This window comes from Myotis brandtii, unplaced genomic scaffold, assembly GCF_000412655.1.
Source record: "Myotis brandtii unplaced genomic scaffold, ASM41265v1 scaffold111, whole genome shotgun sequence".
Taxonomy (NCBI): domain Eukaryota; kingdom Metazoa; phylum Chordata; class Mammalia; order Chiroptera; family Vespertilionidae; genus Myotis; species Myotis brandtii.
The window spans coordinates 1,558,795-1,572,545 of NW_005353789.1; the positions used below are offsets into that span (position 1 = coordinate 1,558,795).

Here is a 13,751-nt window from a genome sequence, read left to right on the forward strand (position 1 = left end):
GCGCCGGCCTGCTCACCCCTAACTGCCTCTGCCTTGGCCCCACCACCATGGCTTTGTCTGGAAGGACTTCTGGAACATCTTCCGGAAGGTCTCCCAGTCTAATTAGCTTATTACCCTTTTATTAGTATAGATGTCTCCCAGGGAGACGGCACTCAGGTTTGCAGGCTTCTATTCAGTCTTGTCAGGTTCCAAGAGCAGGAGTGGTCTCAGCAATATATGTTCTTCATTTGCTTTTTTCACTTAACGACCTGCCTTGGAGAATATTCTATAGCAGGGTTTATCAATAACAGTACTATGGACCAGATAATTCTTTATATCAATAACAGTACTATGGTCCAGTGTGTGGTAGGATGTTTAGTGGCATTCCTGGCCTTAACCTACTAGATGCTAGTAGCACATCTATTAGACAGTCAAAAATGTCTCCAGACATTGCCAAATAACCTTCAGAAGGCAAATTCATCCCTGAGAATCAGTGCTTTATAACAACATTGAGAGCTTTCTCATTTTTTTGGACCACATCACTCTGCATTTTGTGAATGTAACAAAATTTTTCATGTAGTTCCTTATTGTCGGCATTTAAGTGGTTTCTAGACTTTCCATCTTACAGTGCTACATAAATGATATTGTGCCTACATCCTTTTATATTTTTGCTAGAGTATTTTTGGTAGGATTACTAGAAGTGGGATTGCTGGGTCAATGGGTAAATGTGCATGCAATCTATCTAGATATTACCCAAATTCCTCTCCTTGGGGATTGTACTATTTTTCATTCCCTACAAAAATGGAATGTTTTTTCCATAGCCCCACCACAGAGCATGTTATTAATAGTTGAAATTTTGTCTATTTATTTAAGGCATTTGCTTTTCTTTTTCTGTGAATGATATCATTTGCCCAGTTTTCTAGAATCATTAGACCTCTTTTTAGAGATATTAACACTTTATGAGTGTTGTAAATTGTAAGTCTCCATCCCTCCCTCAGTTTGTATTTGCCTTTTGATTTGCTTAATGTTATTTCTTTCATGTGAAAGTTTCTATTTTTATGTGGTCAAATTTATCCCCTTTCCTTTATTGTTTCTGGGATTTTAAGTCAAAGAAAAGTTTTCCCCATTTCCGGGTTATACAAAGAATGACTCATGTTCTCTTCTAATACTTATGTATTTGTGTACTAGTATATACTAGTATATGTATTTAACATTTAGATCCACTTGGATGTTATTCTGGCATACACTGTGAGGAATGGTTTTAGTTTTATATTTTTCTATATAAATAACCAGCTTTCAATTAGTCATTTTGTTTTCCATACTGATTTGAGATTCTGCCTTTATAATATCCTAAACTTTTATTTTCAGTTTGATGTATTTTTGGATTTTTTTTGGTTGCTATATCTATCAATTCATGTGTCTACAATGAAGGCTTTGTAATATTTTTTACTCTTTAGTAGGGCTGTCTTCCCTGCTCCACTGTTGTTTTGTTAACTGTTTCACTGGATATTAATGCTTGTTTGTTCTTTCAAATAAAATATATAATCAACTTATCAAGCTCTGGGGAAGAACAATATCTATTTTTGTTGAGGTTATGTTACATTCATAAAGTCACTTAGGAAGAACTGACATTTTCAAGATGCTGAGTTTTCCTATCTAAAAACATGATGTGTCTTTCTATTTGTTTGAGGCCACCTCTGTGTCTTTCAGGAATGATTTATAGTCTACAAACATTTTTCCTTTATTTTTTAAATGATTCTTTTCAATTACTGTTTATATTCAATATTATTTTGTGTTAATTTCAGGTATACAGCACAGTGGTAAGGCAATCATATACTTTACAGTGGTCCCTCCCCCATATATCTGGCACTTAACTGGCACCATACAGAGTTATTACAAAATTATTGACTACTAGAGGCCCGTGCATGAAATTTGTGCGTGGATATGGTCCCTAGGCCTGGCCTGCGATCAGGGCCATCTTCCCTAGCTGCCCACAGCTGGACCTGCCCCCCACCGCCACCCACCCCCGGTTCCCTGTGCCATCAGGTGATCGGTGCCTGAAGGCCAGGGGAAGGGACTGAGAGGTCGGCTGTTCCTGCCCACTCACCGTCCCCGTCCCCACAGCGGGTGGCCATCAGGTGATTGGAGCCTGCCGGCTGGGGAAAGGGACCAAGAGGTGGTCAGTGCGCCTCATAGTGACTGGTCCAGCAGTCGTTCTGCTGTTAGGGTCAATTTGCATATTACCCTTTTATTATATAGGATAGAGGCCTGGTGCATGGGTGGGGGCCGGCTGGCCTGCCCTGAAGGGGGCCCCGGATCGGGCTGAGGGGTCCCCGCTGGAGCGGGGCCAGCCTGGGCGAGGGGCTGGGGGCAGTTTGCAGGCTGGCCATGTCCCTGGCTTTATCAGGAAGAATGTCCGGTCTAATTAGCATATTACCCTTTTATTAGTATAGATATTTCCTATTCTGTACTTTATATGCCTGTGACTACATTGAACTACCAATCTGTACTTCTTAATCTATTCACCTATTTCACCCAGTCCTCCAAGCCCCATCCCCTCTGGCAACCATCAGTCTGTTTTCTGTATCTATGAGTCTGTTTCTGTTGTGTTTATTTATATTGTTCCTTAGATTCCACATATAAGTAAAATCATGGTATTTGTCTTTCTCTGACTGACTTATTTCACTCAGTGTAATACCCTCTAGATCCATCCATGCTGTCACTAATGGTAAGATTTCTTTCTTTTTGCCCAGCCAGCATGGCTCAGTGGTTGAGCATTGACCTATGAACCAGGAGGCCACAGTTCGATTCCTGGTCAGGGCACATACCCAAATTGCGGGCTCGATCCCTGGTGTGGGGCATGCAGGAGGCAGCTGATCAATGATACTCTCTCATTATTGATGTTTCTATCTCTCTCTTCCTCTCCCTTTCTCTGTTAAATAAATAAAAATATTTTAAGATTTATTTCTTTTTTATATAGTCTATAAATATTTTGATTGTCATACAATGTGAAGAGTAAGACTATCCTCCCATTCTGCCTTGACTTCAGGGCACATATATGCTTTGAGACTCATTTTCTTATTTTTGTAGCCATGACAATTTAAACTTGGTTCTATCTTTCTGAAAATTTGGGAGGTAGGGAGAAGAATTGCATGTAGAATGGTAAGAGTATGGGCTTTGGAGTTAGACTGCTTTTGGTTTGAATTTGGCTCATTATCTCTGTGACCATGGACAAGTCTTCATTGGCAAAATAGAGGTTTTTACCTTCTATTGTAATAAGACTTAAAAGACATAACATAGGTAGCATCTAGCACAGTGCTTGGTATGAGTAAGGGTTTACTTTCAATGGTAGCTGATACTTGTTGTGGGTTAAATTTTTCCAGTAAATCATCCTGGTCCTGAACAATTTCCCATACAGAATTGAAAACCGTACACTGGCCTTATGTGGGTCTCTTTTACTACATATATATTTAAAATAAATAAATTAATCCATCTTCCATTTATGTTAATTTCATTGGTGCTTGGCAATACCATGTCATTTTGAGCTTCTCTTTTTCCCCCATGAGTTGGCATTTTTTTTTAGACTTTATATTTTTTCTCATTTTCACAAAATGCTGGATAATTTGCAAGTCGTGGCAGAAGCTTCACTCACTGAACAGTGATAGATCATCTTTTCTGGGAAGCCATCAATCAACAGCAGCTAACAAGAATATGGAGTCGGGCAGGGGTGGGCGGGATCTGAAGGTCATTTACTTGGTTCACTGACTACTTGCTGGGGACCCTTTTGATTGATGTTGTGGGAATTTCCGCTGATTGCATCACTATTTCAGGACAGCGTTGACTTGCTTTCCTTGAGCAGATTTCTGATTTTAGTTGAGAATCAGCATTCTAAACTTTTGAAATTTCATGCAAATGGCAACATTAATCGAGTGCCCACTGTCTACTGAGCATTACACAACAGAGTTAAAAACAAGTAGAAGGGCCACTGATGGCCTGTTCCAGGCTGGGATCTGGGTTAGGTGTGCTCTGCTCCAAGGGCATGAGCTTACTGGCTGGGCAATTTATCGATTCAAGGAAGGGGTGTTGGTGAGTGCTCAGCTACAATAGTGGCTGCAGGGCTGGGAGTGCTGGTGCACGGGGGAGGGTCATCACAGGAAAAGGTAAGGAGCAGGAATGAAATTAGGATCCTGTATTGAACAATAAAGAATGAAGTTTGGTGCTGTGGCCAACAGCAAGAAGAGGCTGCCCTGTAGTCTGAAGCCTTGGTTGAAAGCTGAGCAGATGGTGGAACAGGAGTTAGGCCAAGGTCAGAGGCAAATAGCCAGCATGTCTCTTGGGAGTGGGCTGTGCTGACAGGGTGTGAGGTGCAATGCCACCTTCTTCAAAGGGCAGCAAAGAACATCCCTGGGAGTGAAGCCAGTGAGCACCAGGCCCTCTTCTTAAAGGGACCATGCCCTCAGGGTTGAAGAGGCTCTGTGCCTGGCTAACAGGCTCCACACTCTATAGAGCAAGCCTACTGTACACAGCAGGGATGTAATCATATTAATAACTAGAGGCCCAGTGCATGAGATTCGTGCACTGGGGGGGTGGGGGGGGGTCCCTCAGCCGGCCCGTGCCCTCTCGCAGTCCATGAGCCTGGTTTCTGGCTGAGCGGCTCTCCTCCTGTGGGAGCACACTGACCACCAGGGGGCAGCTCCTACGTTGAGCATCTGCCCCCTGGTGGTCAGTGCGTGTCATAGCGACTGGTCATTCTGATGTTCGGTCAATTTGCATATTAGCTTTTTATTATATAGGATAATAGTATATTCATTTCTTTACTGCTTTTAATGCTTCAGAGTACTTTCTCCTCCTTTACCACACATGTATAAAGTGATGCCCATGCCTTCCCATTAACACTTGCCCTTTGGCATTGTTTTCCTGCAAGTGTTTATGATTAAAACACACTTTAAAAAATGTTTTTATTGATTTCAGAGAGAGAAAGGGAGAGGGAGAGAGAGATAGAAACATCAATGATGTGAGAGAATCATAGATCGGCTGCCTCCTGCACGCCCCCCACTGGGGGTCGAGCCCACAACCTGGGCATGTACCTGACCGGGAATTGAACCGTGATCTCTTGGTTCATGGGTTGATGCTTAACCACTGAGCCACACCAGCCAGGCAAAACACACTTTTTAGTGTCCTGGTAATTCACAGGATTTGGAGATGTTAGAGTGAAACTATGTATTATTCGTATATTCACACTTCTGTGAGATGCATATGTTACCAGTGGGGAGAATTTCTCATTCCCACCGGTTGCCTGTGGGAGTGAAATTCTTGTGATTTCCCAAGAAGAGTTTTCTGAGACTCGCAGAGGAGAATGCATGATTTCTGTTGATTTGGAATTAAATCCCTGAGTTTCCAAAGTCCCATTTCCCTTTGTCCCACCACAGAAGAAGAGTAGCCATGGCTTTAATAGGCTAGAATTAGAGCCAGTTCCAGAGTTCCCAGTCCATGTCTGCACAGTCCAATCCAGCATCAGGCCAGCTTAATGTATGTTACCCCCTACAGTCCATCAGTCCATTGCATGTGGGGTCCACAGGACCACATGACTATGGGAGAAACACGGGTGGATGCAAGGAAGCAGGACCAAGAGAGTCCCAGTGAGTCAAGAGCCAGAGAGCAAGCTCCTTTGTTCAGGGGATTATGTATTCCCAAATTTCTGCAGGCTTGCAGTGACCATGCCCATTCTGGCCAATGATGTCTGTTTCCAGGTGTGACTAACAGGCACTTTCCCTAGTCACCCCAACTACACTGAGTATGAGCCTATCTCCCCTTTGTTGGACCTCTTCCCCCAGTGATCTGTGGGGAATGGGCCAGTGCTTCACTGGGGAATGTGAAATTGCAACTTCTTGGTGAAGCTGCCCAAATGACACGCCTATAATGTCTGGCTTCCCCCTTTGCTCCTTTCCTGTTGTTAGTAACTAGCTATTTACAATGGTATCACATATATACACTCAGTTATTAATTCAACTAAAAATTCATATTGTGCACCTATTAGGTGGCAGGCACTTCTTTGGTGTTATAGATGTACAGTTATTTTTATAGAAAAGATATGTCCATATTTTATTATTCTATAATATCATTTCTTATTCAGAGGTCAGAGTGATAGCAACCTCAACTGCTCAGAACATAAATTGGCAAAAGGCAGTGACTGCTGAGGGCTTTATTCCGTAGGAGAGACAGAATTGCCCTTAGGCAGTTGCTCAGAACAACTGTGTGTAAAAGCAGCAGATGATAGCAGCAGGACTCACTGACCTCCTGAGGAATGATAGCTGACAGCAGAGGGAGGAGACAAAAGAACGTTTGAAAATGGAATAATTTCTTTTGAATTCACCCTACTTCTTCAGCACAATGGTCCAAGCCATTTAGTTTAGGAGCAAACATCCACAAGAGTGACAGCAACCTTTGAGAGCAGTACTGCATTACATAGCACCATTATTGATCTTCATAATGCTACCAGCTCATGTTTGTATAGCTGCTTTTTTTTTTTTTAACACAGTGCTTTACATTATTGGTCTTATTAAGGCAAGAAAAAATCTCTATGGCAGCATGCATCAGAATCACCTGGAGAGTTTGTTAAAGCACAGATTGCTGGAAGCCACTCCCAGAGTTTCTGATTCAATAGGTCTGGGGTGGGATTCCCAAATCTGCCTTTCTAACAAGTTCCTATGTGCTGCTGATGCTGCTGGTTCAGAGCCACACTTTGAGCCGCTTTATAGGGTATGTTTGGCCTCATATTACTATTGTCTCTATTTTACACTAGAGGCCCGCACCCTCTCCAATCCTGGACCCCTTGGGCGATGTCCGACTGCCTCTCGCAATCTGGGACCACTGGCTTCTAACCGCTCGCCTGCCTGCCTGCCTGATCGCCCCTAACCCCTCTGCCTGCCTGCCTGATCACCCCTAACCACCTCTGCCTGCCTGCCTGATCGCCCCTAACTGCTCCTCTACTGGCCTGATCGCCCCTAACTGCTCCTCTACTGCCCTGATCACCCCTAACTGCTCCCTTGCTGGCCTGATTGCCCCTAACCTCCTCTGCCTCGCCCTGCACCCGGGACCCAGGATTCCCGCCCTCCAGCTGGTTGCAAGCACCCAGGCCAGCTTCACCCGGGCTGGCCGCAGCCACAGGGGACCATGGGTGGGCGGCTTTTCCCGGGCCACAGCTGCAGGCGCTGGTGTCCGGGACCATGGGGCGGGCGGGTTGTTCCTCTCCAGGGCTGAAGGCGCAGGTGCAGCCGCTGGCGCCCGGGACTATGGGGGTCGTGGGGCGTGTGGATTGTCCCTCTCCCAGGCCACAGGTGCAGACGCAGCTGCTGGCACTGGGGCCGCAGGGCGGGCGGCTTGTCCCTTTCCCGGGCCACAGCCTGGCTGGTTCCCATTCCTCTTGCGAGCTCATTTGTGCCTGGCTGGTTCCCATTCCTCTCTCCCCAGTGTTGAGTATCTGAGCTGTTACGGCGTTATGGCGTGAGGGCATGATGACCATTTGCATATTAGCTCTTTATTATATAGGAATATAGGATGAGAACAAATGAGATTTCAGAGAAGCTGAATTACTTAACCAAGGTTACACAGGTGGTAGGTTTCAGACTCAAATTTTGGTTTTCTAAGAAAGAACTATATGCTTTTTCAACTATGTGATGTTGTCTCAGATTTTTCCCTTAAGAATTAAGAGAGGGTTTAATACAGTTTAGATTTTAATGAAGATACTCACGATTAAAAACATTGGCATTCTGACTATTATCAAAAAGACCAGTGATGACAAGTGCTGGTGAGGATGTGGAGAAAAAGAAACCCTTGTGCATTATTGGTGGGAATGTAAATTAGTGCAACTACTATGAAAAACAGCATGGAGGTTCCTCAAGAAATTAAAAATGGTACTATCATATGATTCAGCAATTCCACTTTTGGGTATTTATCTGAAGGAGATGAAATCACTATTTCGAAGAGATAGCTGCACTCCCATGTGCATTACAACATTATTCATAATAGCTAAGATTTGGAAACATCCGTGGATGAGTGGATGAAGAAAATGTGATACATACACACAATGAAGAAGGAAATCCTGCCACTTGTGACAACAGGGAACCTTGAGGGCATTATGCTAAGTGTTTGGATTGACTGGGGCAGGTGAAGAGCCTTTGGGAAGAGCCATGAGATAGTGGGAAAGCGTGGGATTTGGCAGGCCAGTAGAAAGCTGGTATTTTAGGAGCATCTCTCTGCAATGATAATTAACCTGGAATGCTTGTATTAACTTTGACTTGATGTTGCTCTTCACTGGATGGAGTCTGCGATGGTCTTTTCCAGCCAAACAAACATTCTGCTTCCAGGGTTGGGATGTCTAAAAAAAAATCTGTTCTGTTCATGTTTATGTGAGCATTTTATTCCCATGTGAATGATTTTCCCTGAGCTTTTTGTGCCAAGTCCTTTCTGAATCAATTAGAGAATTATGATGAAGCCTCCTAAGAATCTCTAAAGAGATCTTAAATAAAATCCTGGGATCTTCTATGTCTTTTCATTTTAAGATCTTGATGCTGCCTTACTGTGGAGAAATGGTATTTGCTTTCAGGCCATAACCAGGCTATACCAACAGGGTTGCTCAGGAAAACAAAACCACTGTAGGTATTTTAAACATGAAGAGACTTAATACATGATTGAGGTGCTACCAAGTCATGGGAAGACCGGAAAAGTGGAGATCATGGAGGTTTCCTGCCATAAAGAAGTGGAGAGCTGCTGCCATGCAGAATCGGGAACCTGCAGGGAATGCAGCTGGTGGCCTCAAAGCTTCTCCGGGCTCTGCTCTGCGTGGTGAAAGTTTCAAGGAAACAAAGCGGCGTTGTAAAGACACATCTGCCAATGCTGCCAGAGGAAGCAGAAAGGATGTTTGTATTCTGTCTTCCCCCTTCCAAATCTTGTAGGAGTGCAGTCTCATTGTTGAACTCTGAGACACTTCCGGTTTAACTTGCTTAACAGGATCCACTCAGAAAGTAAAGAGGTGTCACTACAGATGTGGCTGTGGCCTCTTCCTCAAATTACCATCTGGGGTGGACACATGGGAATCTGACTGGAAGTGGAGGTCTCGACATCTCATCATCAAACCTCTGAGCCGTTAAGTCTCACTGCATTTGCAGTGTAAGGATTTGATTTTGCTTGGTAGATATTAATGACTTATTATTTAGAGGCCCAGTGCACGAAATTCATGCACGGGGGGGGTCAGGATTTGATTTTGCTTGGTAGATATTAATGACATTATATAGAGGCCCAGTGCACGAAATTCATGCACGGGGAGGGGGGGGGGTCCCCTCAGCCCAGCCTGCACCCTCTCGCAATTTGGGACCCCTCAGGGGATGTCCAACTGCTCCTAACCACTCACCTGCCTGCCAGATCATTCCCAACCACTCTACCTGCCTGCCTGATCGCCCCTAACCACTTGCCCACCTGCCTGATTGCCCCTAACCCCTCTGCCTGCCTTCTTTATTGCCCCTAACTGCCTCTGCCTGCCTGCCTGATGGCCCTTAACCACTTGCCTGCCTGCCTGCCTGATCATACCTAACTGCCTCTGCCTGCCTGCCCCTAACTACTAGCCTGCCTTCCAGATCGCCCCTAATTGCTCGCCTCCTGCCTGATCACCCCTAACTGCCTCTGCCTTGGCCCCCACCACTGCGGTTTTGTCTGGAATGATGTTCGATCTAATTAGCATATTACACTTTTATTATTATAGATTATATTTTTTATTTATAGTAAAATCTTAATTCATAGGAATTTGGCCAAAGCAGAAGTTTCCATGAATTAGGTTTTTCTCTCTTTGCAGGTATAGATTATATTTTTATTTATAGTAAAATCTTAATTCATAGGAATTTGGCCAAAGCAGAAGTTTCCATGAATTAGGTTTTTCTCTCTTTGCAGGCCTTATTTAGAAAGAAGTTTTACCACTGGAAAATAGACTCAATGAAAAGTTTTAATTTTTATTCAAAAAAGTAAAAAAATACACCCCACCACCCAATAAATACATATCTGTAAAAAATGGGGAAAACACAATATTTAAAAATATTATTATATAAGTAATCTATATTTGTTTAACTTGTCCTTTTTATTGGAATTCTAGTTGGTTACTTTTTTTGTGTGTTTTGCTTTATTTGCCAATGTTGAATACTCTGATATACACATCCTACAATAATCATACCCTTGAAGAATACATTTTTAGAAGTGGATTTTTTTATTTTTTTTTTTTAGTGTCTAAACTCATGTACTTTTAGAAAGTTTTAAAGCTTCCAGAAATATTAGGACACTTTAAGTCTCCCACCAGTAATGAATAATAGTTCCTTGTTACCTTTAACTCTCACCAACATTGTGTTTTATATTTAAAAAAGCTTTGCTGACCTAATAGTTAAAAGTAATTTTTGTTTAAATTTGATTTACCTTGATAACCACAGAGTTTGAACATTTGTCCATATGTTATTGCCTATTTATATTTATTTCCCCAATGAAGTCATGCCATTAGTCTATTTTTTTTTCTATTGGGCTGTTAGATTTCTTTAAAAATTGATTTTAGTAGCTCTTTGTGTATTAAGAATAAAATCACTTATCTCTTATACATGTTGGAAATTTTTTTTTGAAATTGCTGCTTGCCTTTTTGCATTTCATGTTTTATTTCCTAAAGAGTTTAAATATTTATTTAATCAGAATGTTAATCCTTTTTAAAAATGGTGTCTGCTCTTGAGGCCATGTTGAGAAAGTCTTTCATCTAACATTATATAATATTCAACTATATTTCCCTGTACTTTTAGAGTTTCATTTTAAAGTTTCACGCTTTAATTCTATTATAAATTTCTTTTATTATTATGGAGAGATGAAACCAGGGGTGATGTTCAAAATATTTAATAACCAGTATGGTATGGTGCTGACCAATCAGAATGAATGCCAGTCATAAGAAACTGGTTATGGATAGATTTGGTCGTTCTGGCTGAATATCAGTCCTATATGAAAAATTCCCGCCCCCCCCAAAATGGTCAGTTGTTAGTCTGACATATATTTAAAATGCCTTCTTTATCTTATATTACATTTTTTTTTATATTTGGGTCTGTTTCTGAACTTTACTATTGACTTCTCATTGTATGAGTGCTTAGTCTACCTATTCATATCAAGGCAGTATTTCAACACTGTTTTGGTTACTGTAGCCTCAGAAAACATTTGATTATCTGGTAAAACAATTCATTAATCATCTTTCCCCCCATCATTCCCTAAAATTTTTCCATATATAGCACTTGTGTAGATACTATGGAATATTTTACAATTAAGAATCTCCAGTTTTGTAACACTCCGAGTTCTATAAGAAGGCTCTGCCTAGGAGGTAATGACACAGTTAGGGATGATGCTGTAGGCAATGCAACTGAAGTCTAGAATAGGCTTCTTGTAAAGACTTTAGAAATCACAGAACAACTGCAATCCAAGAAATGTTCCCTACCTTTAGGAAGTTAAAAAAATTAACTAGATGTAAGCTTTTACTTATAAAAGTCATACCTGCTTTTGGTAAAAAAAAAAAAAAAAAAAAAAAAAAATTAAAAAAATTAACTAGATGCAAGTTTTTACTTATAAAAGTCATACATGCTTTTGGTAAAAAAAAAAAACAGCAACAAAAAACTGCACAGAAGGCCTTCCCACACTACAATTTCACTCCCAGAGCTAACTATTCTTACCACATTTCTTGTATGTCCTTTCAGAAAGTTTCTACTTCTACACAGAAATATAGACTATCCCATAAAATACTCCCCTCCGGGGGATAATACTGAATGTGATGTTCTGCATCTTGCTTTTGTCAATTAACATAGAATCTTAGCTCTCTTTTTCCATCACTGTGTATAGATGTTACTCTTTATTGCATGCGGTGGTATGCTACATAAATATGCCATAATTTACCTTACCAGTTGTGTTCGATGCTCATTTGGCTTCTCCCCACATGTCCCTGGCACCCTTTGAGCCATTGTCCCGCTGATTGAGTTCAGGGTGAGTGCCTGAGAACAAGAGTTTATGCATTTGCCCTTTAAGAGGATGTCTGGGTTGCAGGTGGCCTTCTGTCTCACTTGGGTGTATGGAATCCACTGATTTTCACAGCCAGATGTTATGTGGCTCCTCTTCTGGTACTGGTGGCCCAGGCTGGGGAGCCCAATGTGGGGGTGAGAACCCTCACTCCAAAAAACAGCAACAAAAAACTGCACAGAAGGTCTTCCCACACTACAATTTCACTTCCAGAGCTAACTATTCTTAACACATTTCTTGTATGTCCTTTCAGAAATTTTCTACCTCTACACAGAAATATAGACTATCCCGTAAAATACTCCCCTCCGGGGGATAATACTGAATGTGATGTTCTGCATCTTGCTTTTGTCAATTAACATAGAATCTTAGCTCTCTTTTTCCATCACTGTGTATAGATGTTACTCTTTATTGCATGCGGTGGTATGCTACATAAATATGCCATAATTTACCTTACCAGTTGTGTTCGATGCTCATTTGGCTTCTCCCCGTATGTCCCTGGCACCCTTTGAGCCATTGTCCCGCTGATTGAGTTCAGGGTGAGTGCCTGAGAACAAGAGTTTATGCATTTGCCCTTTAAGAGGATGTCTGGGTTGCAGGTGGCCTTCTGTCTCACTTGGGTGTATGGAATCCGCTGATTTTCACAGCCAGATGTTATGTGGCTCCTCTTCTGGTACTGGTGGCCCAGGCTGGGGAGCCCAATGTGGGGGTGAGAACCCTCACTCCTCAGAGGGGATTTCTGCTGCTGAGATTTCCCTCTGTTGGTGTGGGGCCAGTGCCTCCTACCAGTCTTAACGTGGCTTCTTATTTTCTTAGTTGTAGGACTTCTGTTCAGCTAATCTTCAGTGGTTATCTGGTTTGATTATCCTGTAATTTAATTGTAATTTTGTTGTGGTCCTGGGAGGAGATGAGTTTAGTATCCATTCACCTACTTCACCATCTTGCCTGAAGCTCCCTCCCATTTCCTTGGAAAAATTATTTTGTTTTCCTCATTTCTTAGATACTGCTTAATTATTTCCTGTGTGTATATGTGCCTTCATGCATGTTTTTATATGTGCCTACATTAGTAAAATGATAGTGTCGCTTGACATTATCTTGAAATGTTTTAGTAATTTCTTTGATCAGTAAAGCTTTATACATATGTGAGATTATTTATAGAAGTAATAATTATTTATAAGACCTACTGTGATTAATTATATCATGAATGTGAATAATAATGTATCTCAATTTAGATATGATCTTATGTAATGCTTTTGTTTGATAAAATATAATCTATATAATTTATTATGGCTCACATTCTTCATTGATGGACATTCATTAATAATTAAAAATTGTTTTTATTGAATAATTTTTAGAGAGGAAGAGAGAGATTGATTTGTTCCACTTATTTATGCATTTATTGTTCCACTTATTTATGCATTTATTGGTTGTTTTTTTTATGTGCCCTGATCAGAGATTAAAGCCATAACCTTGGCATATTGGGATGACACTTTAACCAACTGAGCTACCCGGCTAGATTTCATATATTATTAAGTAATCTATATAATGAGCTTGATTATTTGAAGAAGAGAACATGATTTCATAGTTTGATGGAAAATATGAGATCTAGCAGCAATAAAAGTATGGTAGTAAATATTATTAATAGTTGTTACATCTGGGCTGTGGGAAGTTCTATTTTTCTCCTTTTGCTTACCTATATTTAA

The 13,751-nt window shown here is 41.4% G+C and overlaps 1 pseudogene; it reads right to left on the reverse strand.

Annotated features, from left to right (window-relative positions):
• Positions 1-12,565, reverse strand: part of LOC106727200 — a 21,735-nt pseudogene extending 9,170 nt beyond the window's left edge.
• Between the last annotated feature and the right edge of the window lie 1,186 nt (positions 12,566-13,751).